Genomic DNA, 13,597 nt, shown 5'->3' with positions numbered 1-13,597 from the left:
GGAAATTTATACCATGTTTCCTGATATAATGGTCCTATCAAGAGGAATGACTCCTAAAATAAGACGCACTTCCAAAATGCACCTCGGTCCATTTCATTAGTTACCTCCCCCAAAGTTTTCGAGATTTTATCCCAATCCATATGCCCAAAATTATGAAGACCCCCTAAATACATACTTTAGAAATTTGCCAAATATATGGTAAAACTCTCCTTCGAAAGTGCGCCTTATTTTATGGAGTTTATTGTCGCTTAACAGTTCGGAGAATCTTTAAACACTAAACATGAAATTTAATTGTACTTACCTTTATTATAATTATAACCCTTGTACTGGTTACTGATGTTGTTATGGTTCCCCAAGTGGCACTGCCAGTGGAGCTTGTTAATTGCGAGCGGGGGAGGGCGGGTTGTGTCGATGATAATTAATTAATTTATGTTAATTTTAAACCCGTGGCGTAGATACTTCCAACGCCTATAGAAGAAGTCTCCTTTTGTCGGAATAATAATTGATTGTTTTATTTTGTTATTTTTTATTCACACTCTTGTCAGCGAAAAATAAACATACGCACAGCTTTAGCTTGGTACCGGCGAACTCATTAGATTTGTTATTACTGTTGGCTGGATGGCTGACTGGGTGACTGGATAAGGGTTGTCTGGCTGGTTGGATTATTTTACCAGCTTGGTTAAATGTCTGTTTTACGGTTTTGTGTCTGGTCGGGTTGAGTCTAGTTGCGTTCTTATACACACACACATTCACGGCTACATGTGTTTATCACGATGGTGACGTCGAAGAAGAGCTTGTCATTTATAATGCGGGATTGTCTTAAATGTTTATTAAGTTAATAGAATCATAATGAACCACATGTGCTCTTCTCGGAATATGCAGCGGCGTCAGTCAGTTAAAGCTAAGCTACTACACGTTGAGCAAATTAATTAATTGCTTTAATTTTAGAACAATTTGGTTTTTTTGTCGAAGGGCTGCAAATAAAAGTGGGAGAAAAAGAGAAAATGATTAGAACGAAATGTTTGTCATTAGCAATGAAATGCAATTTCTCCTGTCAGTTATTCGTTCGTTCATTTGTTAGTTTAAGCAAAGCATGCAAATATTTACAAATAGTTAAAAATGATAATTTCCCATACCAATAAATCAAACAAAACTAACAAATGAATTAATGAATGCAAATCGTATAACAAACGGCCTGTTTAACCAGACTGGCATGTGTATATTTTAAAATATATATCTTAGAGTTGCGTCGTTCATGAACGAACCGGCTCAAAGGAACGATTCCGTGAAAAGAACGAACGGATCCGTATCCAGCCCATTCTTTTATATCGTTCATTTAGATCCCCGATGGACGAGTCATTGCTGCTTACAAAATTAACAGCATTGGTTTTGCAGTCAAACTCTAAACAAACGCTGCGTTAGCGCAAGCAGCACAAATTTCCACACAAAACAAACAATGATTCAGAGAGCTACTCTCGCTCAGTAACTCACCTCATTCAGTAGCACATCTCGGTCATATCTTTCTTTTGCATCATTCGTTCATCTGGTTCTTTCATATCAAAACCACCACCACTACGTTCAGAAACAAAACCACCCCCATTAGCACACAATGTGTCATTCGTGAACGAACATTTTCAAAAGAACGATTGGGTGAAAAGAACGACAGAGCCATATGCAGCAGAGAACGAACAACTTCAAAAGAAAATAATACGGTCAAATGTATTGTTGAACGAAAAAGAGCCAACGAACGAAGTAAACGACCCGGATCTTTTTGGTGAACGGAATGAAAAAGATCGATCCGCTCAATGAACGAGATTGCCCAACACTAATATATCTATACAAATTATTGGTTAAATATTTGTATTGGCACAATGGAACAGATGTTTCTTTGCTATTTTGGATGAAGCGTGTTTCTCTGTGAAATTTTAAGAACTGAATATATATTTTTATATAATCAAATAAATCCAATCAATATATTGCATAGGTGCTTATTTCGAGAGTTTAATAAATATATTTTATTCCTAAAATGTATAAGACCTATGGAGATTTTTTTTAAATCGAGTTGAAAATGATGCCACATCAAGGAACCAAGAGCCACACCACACTCAATTTAAAAAAAAAGCTATTATATTTCCGGATTCGCGATAGTTTTTATACATCTGTTTTCGCACATTTTTAGCAGGGGTGTCGCTCTATTTATTTAAGTAATTAGAGATACGCGATATGTTCAAAAACATTTTTTTTGCTAATTTTCGCATTTTGAGGAGTATCATATCCGCCGATATAGTTGACAGATTTGGACGCGCCGCAGCTTATTAGCAAAACACTAAATTTAAGCGGGTTTCCACGGCAAATGAGCTTCGCGTTCAAATGCAAAAATATATACGAATTTGTGGTCTAAATATCCCACCCAAATGGTTGAAATTTGGTATTAGGTCTTCGTTAGGGGTATTCAACATTACACCTGAAGTTTGTCCGCATAGGTCCACGTCTTCATATAGCCCCCATAGAACGGTTCCTCCCGATTTTCGGTATTTTGAAAGTTGTAGCCTCAATATCCCACCGATATGAAAAATATATACAAGAATTTGTGGTCTAAATATCCCACCGAAATGACTGAAATTTGGTATTTAGTCTTCGTTGGAGGTATTACACTTTCCACCTGAAATTTGTCGGTATAGGTTCACGTCTTCATATAGCCCCCATATAACGGTACCTCCGGATTTCTGGTATTTTGAAGATTGTGGCATCAATTTCCCTCCGAAATGGCTGAAATTTTGTGTTCAGTCTTCGTTGGGGGTGTAAAACTTAAGTTTAAGTTTTCCTTGGTGGTATAAAACTTTTCATCTGAAATTTGTCGGTATAGGTCCACGTTATCATATAGCCCCCATAGAACGGTACCTCCCGATTTTCGATATTTTGAAGGTTGTGGCCTCAACATCACACTGAAACGGCTGACATTTTGTATTCAGTCTTCGTTGGGAGTAGAAAACTTTCCACCTTAAATTTGTTAGTGTTGGTCCACGTCTTCATATAGCCCCCATAGAACGGTACCTCTCGATTTTCTGTATTTTGAAAGTCAATATCCCTCCGAAATGATTGAAATTTGGTTTTAAGTCTTCCTTGGGGGTACAAAACTTTCCACCTGAAATTTGTCGGTATAGGTCCACGTCTTTATGTAACCCCCGTAGAACGGTACATCCCGATTTGCAGTATTTTAAAAGTTGTAGCTTCAATATCCCGCCGAAATGGCTAACATTAGGTATTAAGCCTTAATTGGGGGTAAAAAACTTTCCACTTAAAATGTGTCGGTTTAGGTTCAGGCCTTCATATAGCCCCCATAGAACGATGCCTCCCGATTTTCGGTATTTTGAAGTTTGTGGCTGTGGTTAAGTAGGGGATGGAAGATACCAAGGAACGGTCCTGACCGGTTTTAACATGGAAAGCCCAGGATGGACACTGGCCTCCCCGTGGTGTCACCTGGGGAACTTCTTAACACCCGTTAAAGGTAGTGATCTAACATGTGCCGCGCGTTCACACATAAGAACGTTAAAAACTTGGGTTTGGGCGTCGGGTTAGTAACCCTCACCAAGAAAAAACATCCTACTATGAAAAAAACGAAAGAAAAACAAATTTCTCTAAAGTTTACGAACCCCGCAAACGTTTTAAGGACCGTGATCTGCGAATCTGCACCTGGAATGTTCGCACTCTTTATAGAGAAGATGCAGTCTTCGCATTGGCAGATGTACTTGAAAAGTACAAGGCCGATATTACCGCCATACAGGAAATACGATGGATTGGGAAAAGCGTCACAACAACACCTAAAGGTGACGCACTGTATTATAGCTGTCATGACGTAAAGCATGAGTTTGGTTGCGGATTTGTAGTTTTTCGTAGGTATAAACATCTGGTCTCCAGCTTCGCCCCAGTGAATGAAAGACTTGCTGCAATTCGATTAAAAGCTACCCAGCAAACATTTGGTAGGCACATGTCATTACTTTCTGCATTACCAGGTAATGAGTACTCATTACCCTCCGCATTATCAGACAGTACATATATAACAGTTAACATATAACTAATTACATCCTTACTTACTACTTACATACAAAGGAATAAGTACGGTGGCACAGGGCTAGTGTGTCTGACTACAAATCCTAGGTTTGTGTGTTCAAAGCTCACCGTCAGCATGGGAGTTTTTTGTTGACAAAATTACGAAGAAATCTTAATGTACATGGATGTTTTTAAACAACCCTTACTATTTGTACGAGTGGTCTAGTGTGTAGTGTGTTTGGCTAGAAATCAGAAGTTCATGTGTTCGACACCGGCAGGGACCGGAATAAAAGAAAAAGAAGAAATAAAAACAACAAATAATTGTAGTGTTGAATTTGAATATAATTTCACCACAAATGTTCTAAAAATAGAACATATGCTTTTTAGCTTTTTTTGACTACTGGTAAGTGGTTAAATATGTACTTAAAAAACACATTTAAGGAAGTACTTCCTCCCTATGACATCCCCATGTAAAAATAATGACTTTTACGGTCAATTAGTAAGTAGTTACAACTACAAAAATTTACTGAATTCTTCAACATCAGCTTTATTTGCGCTCATGACCCCACTGAAGACAAGGACGAACAGACCAAAGATATATTTTACGAGCGCCTAGAAGAAACTTATGACCGTTGCCCTGCCCATGATATTAAAATTATACTAAGTGATTTTAATGACAAAATTGGAAAGGAGAATATCTTTGGCCCAACAGCCGGGAAATTCAGTCTACACAGTGAAACATCTGACAATGGTATAAGGCTGATAGACTTAGCTGCTGCAAAAAACATGGTAGTTAGCAGTACCAGATTTAAGCATCTCGATATTCATAAGGGCACCTGGCTGTCGCCAGATCAAAGAACAAGAAATCACATTGATCACGTTGTGATAGATGGAAGACATTCATCGAGCGTGTTGCATGTACGTTCGTTCCGAGGCGTAAACATTGATTCGGACCACTACCTTGTTGCAAAGGTACGTACCCGTCTAAACGTTGCAAATAAAGCACGAACAGACACATCGCGGAAGTTGGACATAGATAAGCTGCAATCTCAACAGGTAGCCAAAGCATATTCCACTCAACTGGCCCAATTTCTTAATCAAAGCGCTCCTCGTCCCGATAAAATACCAGGACAATGGCAAACCATTGCCCACTTAATGCAAACAACCGCAAATTAGTACTTGCATACAAGAGTTCTCCACCAAGGAATCCATGGTATGACCAGGAGTGTCGTGCTGCTACCGAAGAGAAAAATGTGGCATATAGGGCTACTTTACAATCAGTGACAACGCGAAGCACACAAGAGAGGTATCGGGAGAAAAGGAGAGATTAGAAACGTTTTTTCCACAGGAAAAAGAGAAAGATGGAAAGCGGGAGTGTAAACAAATCGAGATGTACAGGAGACAGAATGAAGTCCGAAAATTCTACCAAGGAGTGAAACAACAAACTGATGGCGTTGGCACTGGCACATCCTCCTGTAGAGACCAGAATGGTAATTTGGTAACTGATACAGATATTGTGCTAAGGATATTTAAGAGTATCTTTCCAAACTGTTGGTATCCAATAGTAGCGAAGTCGACGAAGATACCACAGATCCAATCCTAGAAGATGGCATTGAATGTATACCACCCGGCCAAGATGAGGTAAAGACAGCAATAAACCGGCTGAAGAATAATAAGGCAGCAGGAGCTGATGGCTTACCAGCCGAGCTCTTCAAAACAGGAGGCGACACGTAGATAAGGTGTATGTATTAGCTAGTTAGCTCCATCTGGCAGGAAGAACGCGAACCCGACGATTGGAACCTGAGCATCCTGTGTCCCGTCCATAAGAAAGGAGATAAGACTTTATGCTCCACCTATAGGGGCATAAGTCTTCTCCCTATCGCCTACAAGATAGTGTCAGAGATATTATGCGAACGAGTAAAGCCCATTGTCAATGACATAATTGGACCTTACCAATGCGGCTTTAGACCTGGCAAGTCCACCATCGACCAGATATTTACCCTGCGGCAAATTCTGGAGAAGACCCAAGAGATACAGATAGACAGCTATCACCTTTTTGTCGACAGTCCGCTACGTTAAAAGGTATTCCAAGCCATGTCTGAATTTGGTATCCCCGCAAAGCTCATTCGGCTTTGTAAAATGACTCTAACTGACACAAGATCTTCAGTTAAAATAGGAAAGAACCTCTCCGAACAGTTTTATACCAAAAGAGGTTTCAGGCAAGAAGACAGCCTTTCGTGTGATCTTTTCAACATCCTGCTAGAAAAGGTTGAACGAGAGGCAAACGTCAAAAGAAGTGGCACAATCTACACCAATAGCCACATGTTACTTGCTTATGCTGATCATGGGACGATCAGTAAAATAAGTAACCGATACCTTTATGAAGGTCGAAGGAGAATCTGCTAAAGTGGTTCTGGCGGTAAACGGCGAAAAGACCAAGCTGATGGCGTCGAAGCTCAATGCGTCCATTGAGATCGGACCAACTGTTGAAGTTGGTTCGTATAATTTTGAGGTAGTAAAATACTTCGTATACCTCGCCATCGCCGTAAACACAACAAACGACATCAGTTGTGAAATAAAAAGAAAAATTGTATTGGCCAACAGATACTACTGGCTTAAGTAAGCACTTCAAAAACAAAGCCACAACTCGTCAAACAAAAATAACGCTTTAGAAAACACTGATACTAACCGTGCTGATGTATGATTCTGAAGCCTGGGTACTTTCGCAAGCAGATAAGGCAGTGCTTGCCTTCGAAAGATCTACGAACCAATCTGCATTGACGGTGAATATCGACGTCGTATGAACCACGAGCTGTATCTGCTATACAACGACATCAATATAGTTAAATGTATCGAGATGCGGCGATTGCGTTAGCCAGGCCATATAATAAGACCGAGCGATGATGAACCCGCTAAAAAAAGCGTATAAGTACGAGCCACATGGCGTTGCACGCAGAATTGGCAGACCAAAGAAAAGATGGCGCAAACAAGTGGATGAAGAGATGACAAGGCGCGGTCAGTTAAGTACCCCAACGATGACTAAATACCAAATATCAGCCATTTCGATGGTTTATTGTGGCCACAATCTTCAAAATACAAAAAATCGAGAGGTACCGTTCTATGGGGGCTATATTAAGGCTTGAACCTGTACCGACAAATTTATGGGGGAAAGTTTTATACCCACAGTGAAGACTAAATACCAAATTTCAGTCATTTTGATGGGTTATTGTGGCCACAACCTTCAAAATACCGAAAATCGGGAGGTACTGTTCTATGGGGGCTATATTAAGGCCTAGACCTGTACCGACAAATTTCTGGGGGAAAATTTTAGAAAGAAACTAAATACCAAAGTTCAGCCATTTCGGTGAAATATTGAGACCAAGGCCTTCAAAATACTAAAAATCGAGAGGTACCGTTCTATGTGGACTATATGAAGGCGACAAATTTAGAAAGGAAAGTTGAATACCCCCAACAAAGACTAAATACCAAATTTCAGTCATTTCGATATTTTATTGTGGCCACAACATTCAAAATACCGAAAATCAAGAGGTACTGTTCTATGGGGGCTATATTAAAGTTTTATAGCCGCAACGAAGACTAAATACCAAGTTTGATCCATTTCGGTGGAATAATGAGGGAAAAACCTTCAAAATACCGAAAATCTGGTTGTACCGTTCTATGGGAGCTATATCAAAACGTGTACTGAAATAGCCCATTTGCAATACGAAACATACTGGGAGTAATATTAACTTCTGTACCAAATTACAAAGCTCTATCTTCAAAAATGCGAGCTGTGTCTTGATTTCAACAGACGGACGGGGTGATGGAAATGGTTATATTGACTAAGAATTTTACCCTGATCAAGAATATATATACTCTATAGGGTCTTCGATGTGTTACAAACGGAATGACAAATTTAATAATACCCTCCATAATAATGTGGATAGTATAAAAATGGAAGAAAAATATCTGCAGACCAACTATCGGAAAATGTCAGATAAAGGATACGCCAATCAATTGAACAAATTGCTTTTGAAATTGCATTTGAAATATTTTAACAACGGAAACCAAAAACAAATAAATAAAAATTGAAAACAAGAAATTATGCAGCCCGTTGGCTATTATTCACACTTAAAGTTTCTCTAATGTCATTTTAAGTGTGATGCACATGTCTTCCACTTTGACTAATTGATTTTTCACTTGCAACTATTTTTTTCTAAAAATTTGCTTTAACAGACAACAGCAACCTTAGTAATGAAATCAATGAACAGACACGAATCGTTTGCAATAATACCCATGGAAACAACAAACGGAGAGGATATTTTATCTTTAAACACAAAATGTAATTTTTGACGATAAGATATGAATATTTCTGTTACTATTTGTAAAAATAATGTTCGAACTAACGAACAATGATGAACAAACTCAAAGATGGAGAGAACATTTCCAAGAAATTAGTAACGTCAGAAGCACCACTGAAAGCAAAGATGGCTTCAGACCAAATAGGAGCTGTGTAGAGCAGGTCAACTCCCTACGCGTCGTGGATATGGGCCATTTTGGAAGTTAAACTAAATTAGGTCATCATTTTAGGTTATCCAAAGTTTGGGCCAAATTGGTTCCCCCGTTCAAGAGATATCGTGCATACCGGTTTAGTGACTTTTTTAAAGATTGGTGGAAGTGCCGGAATTTGTGGACCGGCATTACCCATCTTCGAACTTAAACTAATTTTGGACATAATATGATGAAGTCCAAATTTTAGACCAAATCGGTTGATCAGTTCGAGAGTTTTCGTGTTCTCCAGCCACTACATATGGTGCCATAGGGGGTTTTTTACACCTTTCGGGCTGTTTTCTCACGAAGTTTGGATTTGCCCCTAAAAAACTTTGACCGTCGGAATTGAGGCAGCGAAAGCAAGTTGCTTCAACAATAATCAAAGTGATGCGAGAACAGGTCTTAAAGTGAGTTTATCCGAAATTTTGAGTGGGAGGTACCCGAAGGAGTGGACAAACATAATCCATATTCGAAACTGATCTATATCTGGTAGACACGTTTGGATGCGTAAAGTATGGAAAAAATCGGTCACTCCCTTCAAGAGTTATCGTGCGCAACATTTTTCCGAACATTTTTGAACTTTTGTGGGGGAGGTACCTGTAGGACTGGACCGATATGGCTTATCTTCGAACTTAAACTAAGTTTAGACAAAAATATTGCGAAGGCAAAATGTTGGACCGAATCGGCAGATCCGTTCGAGTGTTATCTTGCGCTCCAACCACTACACCGGTGTCAAAAGGTTTTTTGCACCTATCAGGCTATTTTCTCAAGAAGTATGGGCTTGCCCTTGATGAAACTTATACCGCTGTATGGGGGCAGTGAATACAAGTAGTTACAACACAATCAAAGCGATTCGAGAGAAGTTCCTAAACTGAACTTTTCCGAAATTTTGTGTGGGAGGTACCAGAAGGAGTGAACCGATTGAGTCCATATTGGAAACTCATTTAAGTCTGGTAGAAAAGTCACCAAATCAGTTACAAAAGTCACCAAATCGGTTACTCCCTCAATTTTCCAAAAAATGTCTAACTTTTGTGGGGGAGGTACCGGAAGGAGTCGAACATAAACAAAGTTTGGACAAAATATTACGAAAGCCAAATTTTGCACCGAATCTCGAACGGAGTTATCGTGCGCTCCAGCCAGCCAGACATACGGACGGACATGGCTAATTCAACTCCAAATTGTCTGAAACTGATTTCGTCCAAACATATTTGGGGTCTAAAACCATTATTTCGATGAGGCACATTTTGCCCGTATGAAAGTGTATATACCCTCGTTAGCATAAATGCTGAGAGTATAAAAGGAACTGACATATGGGAAGTATAATGTTTAGAGTTGTTAAAATCTAGTTCTTTTGAACCACCTAGTTCACTATCTGGTATGGGTGATTCGATACGTTCCTTTGTATAAAAACACTCATACGCAAGCGAACTAGTTCTCTAAATTGAACAACTCTAGAAGCATTCAGCAAAAATTAAGCGAAGAAAAGGAAGTACCCTTGAAAATGATCCGAGCAATACGAGGATGCAGAATTCAGACAGTCGTTTTTTCAAAAACGTGGTAGTAAACCAAGGATGTTATCTGTCACCCCTACTTTTCACAAATGTATTGAATGAATTAGTTCTGAAGAGTGAATACCTAGAGAGATTGGCTGCCAATGTCGAACTTGAGATTAACCTCAAGGTAACTAATGTCATGAGAACTAATACAAGGCCAAGCAATTGAATATGTTGATAGCTTCTGCTATCTTGGAATCAATAGGTATGACATAGTGAGAGTAACATTCAGGGAAATGTGAGGTATATGAAGAAGCTAACAATGATCTAACACCCAAAAACAAGAGGGGTTCATAAACAAATGCTTCAGAATCATAAGCAGGGTATTCTGGCTCAAAACCTCAAGTGACATAAGAACCAGGAACCCATATAAAAGCAGATTAAACATAGGAAATGGATATAGATTAGCCTCACCTTAAGAAGAACATGTAAAAAAGTATCAGACTTTGCCGACAGAGATACACCCACAGACAGTGTGAATTGAAACGTTCACACGGTGCGCCTTAACTAAATGTAAATGAAAGGTGCTTACACCTGGAAAGTTTTTGCGGTTTCTGAAACTACAATGTTCATAGATTACTTACTTCCTTACTTACTTAGCAGGCCCATTACAGAACAAATGTTCCTTAGACCGAACTAAGAAAAGATCTCTAATTCTCTCTCTTTAGTGCTTCGCTTTCTGGAATACCGCGCCTTGTCATCTCTTCATCCACTTGTTTGCGCCATATATTCTTTGACCTGACAATTCTGCGTGCACCGCCATGTGGCTCGAATTTATACGCCTTTTTAGCGGGTTCATCATCGTTCTCGATACGTTTGATGTCGTTGTATAACATATAACATATACGACGTCGATATTCACCGTCAACGCAGATTGGTCCGTAGATCTTTCGAAGAATTTTTCTCTCAAACACGCCAAGCACCGCCTTATCTGCTTGCGCAAGCACCCAGGCTTTGGAACCATACATCAGCCTGGGGAGAATCAGTGTTTTGTAAAGCGTTATTTTTGTTTGACGAGTTGTTTTTAAAGTGTTTACTTAAGCCAAAGTAGTATCTGTTGTTTTATTTCACAACTGATGTCGTTTGTTGTGTTTACGGCGGTGCCGAGGTATACGAAGTCTTTTACTACCTCAAAATTATAGGAACCAACTTTAACAGTTGGTCCGATCTCAATTGACGCATTGCGCGTCGACACCATCAGCTTGGTCTTCTCGCCGTTTACCGCCAGACCCACTTTAGCAGATTCTCCTTCGACCTTCATAAAGGTATCGGTTACTTCTTTTACTGATCGTCCCATGATGTCTATATCATCAGCATAAGAAAGTAACATGTGGCTATTGGTGTAGATTGTGCCACATCTTTTGACGTTTGCCTCTCGTATAACCTTTTCTAGACGAAAGTTGAAAAGTTCACACGAAAGGCTGTCTCCTTGCCTGAAACCTCTTTTGGTACAAAACTCTTTGGAGAGGTTCTTTCCCATTTTAACTGAAGATCTTGTGTCAGATAGAGTCATTTTACAAAGCCGAATGAGCTTTGCGGGGATACCAAATTCAGACATGGCTTGGAATACTTTTGAGTGTAGCGGCCTACCTTTGAACGTAGCGTGCTTTATAATCGAGAAAAAGGTGGTAGGTGTCGATCTGCATCTCTTGGGTCTTCTCCAGGATTTGCCGCAAGGTTAATATCTGGTCAATGGTGGACTTGCCAGGTCTAAAGCCGCATTGGAATGGTCCAATTATTTCGTTGACCATGGGCTTTAGTCGTTCGCACAATATCCCTGACACGATCTTGTAGGCAATAGGGAGTAGACTTATGCCCCTATAGTTAGAGCATACAGTCTTATCTCCCTTCTTGTGGACGGGACAAAGGATGCTCAGGTTCCAATCGTCGGGTACGCGTTCTTCCTGCCAGATGGAGCTAACTAGCTCTTTCATACACCTTATCAGCGTGTCGCCTCCGGTTTTAAACAGCTCGGCTGGTAGGCCATCGGATCCTGCTGCTTTATTATTCTTCAGCCGGTTGATTGCTCATCTTGGCCGGGCGGTATACGTTCTATACCATCTTCTGGGATTGGGTCTGTGGTATCATCGTCTTCGCCACTATTGGATACCAGCAGATTGGAGAAATCTTCCTTCCATATCCTGAGCACGCTATCTGTATCTGTTACCAGACTACCTTGCTGGTCTCTACAGGAGGATGTGCCAGTTCCAAAGCCATCAGTTTGATGTTTCACTCTTAGGTAGAATTTTTGGACTTCATTCTGTCTCCTGTACATCTCGATTTGTTCATACTCCCGCTTTTCCATCTCTCTCTTTTTCCTGCGGAAAAGACGACAGCCAGGTGCCCTTATGAATATCGAGATGATTAAATCTGGTACTGCTAACTACCATGCTTCTTGCAGCTGTAATGTCTATCAGCCTCATACCATTGTCAGATGTTTCACTGTGGAGACTGAATTTCCCGACTGTTTGGCCAAAGATATTCTCATTTCCAATTTTGGCATTAAAATCGCCTAGTATAATTTTAATGTCATGGGCAGGGCAACGGTCATAAGTTTCTTCTAAGCGCTCGTAAAATATATCTTTGGTCTGTTCGTCCTTGTCTGCAGTGGGAGCATGAGCGCAAATAAACTTGATGTTGAAGAATTTTGCTTTTAATCGAATTGCAGCGAGTCTGTCATTCACTGGGGTGAAGCTGGAGACCAGATGTTTTTAGCTCCGACCAACTACAAATCCGCAACCAAACAGTGCGTCACCTTTAGGTGTTGTTGTGACGCCTTTGCCGTTCCATCATATTTCCTGTATGGCAGTAATGTCGGTCTTGTACTTTTCAAGTACATCTGCCAATACGTAAACTGCACCTTCTCTATAAAGAGTGCGAACATTCCAGGTGCAGATTCGCAGATCATGGTCCTTAAAACGTTTGCGGGGTTCGTCAACTTTATAGGGGTTTGTTTTTCATTTCTTTCTTTGTTTTTTTATAGTAGGTTGTAGGATTAAACTTATGTGTCAGATATTCGAACTTGATCAAAGATGCAAAATTTTGACTAATTTGCTGAGAGCCATCGTGCACATATGCCCGACATACAGGGCAAAATCGACCTCATAATTCTGTGATTGTCTGGTTTCATCTACACGTGTGGTCTAAAACCATTGTATCGATGAGACATGTTAGTCTAAAGGCTGATGAGTGTATCAAAATAACGGACGACTTGCGGTATATGGATATTTCTCGAAAATTCGATCTCAGTATGGTGTTCAATTAAAGCCAATCAGGCATAGAACTATTCTCCTGTGTCTCTAAATCCTTGTTTCAAGAAAACGCATGTTGTCCAATTAATTCCCTAATCCATTATGTTTTTTTATTTCTTAGTTTTTTTTAACATAACATTGACAAATACTTGCATTTCTTTAACCATTCTACAAAATACATTGCATTTGCTT

At 39.8% G+C, this 13,597-nt stretch overlaps 1 protein-coding gene across 20 annotated transcripts in view; it reads right to left on the bottom strand.

Annotated features, from left to right (window-relative positions):
• Window positions 1-13,597, bottom strand: part of LOC141389991 (sodium/iodide cotransporter) — a 459,732-nt gene that overhangs the window by 310,669 nt on the left and 135,466 nt on the right. For 19 of the 20 annotated variants that reach the window (XM_073962363.1, XM_073962374.1, XM_073962368.1 and 16 more), the window contains one exon: window positions 302-974. The exons of the other annotated variant lie outside the window; for it this stretch is intronic. The gene's annotated coding sequence lies outside the window, so the exon portion shown is untranslated. The remainder of the gene's footprint in view (window positions 1-301; window positions 975-13,597) is intronic. 20 annotated transcript variants of the gene reach the window in all.

The sequence above is a fragment of the Musca autumnalis genome, unplaced genomic scaffold (genome assembly GCF_047663935.1).
Source record: "Musca autumnalis isolate F117 unplaced genomic scaffold, ASM4766393v1 scaffold_1, whole genome shotgun sequence".
NCBI lineage: Eukaryota > Metazoa > Arthropoda > Insecta > Diptera > Muscidae > Musca > Musca autumnalis.
This window is presented reverse-complemented; position numbering and strand designations above follow the sequence as displayed.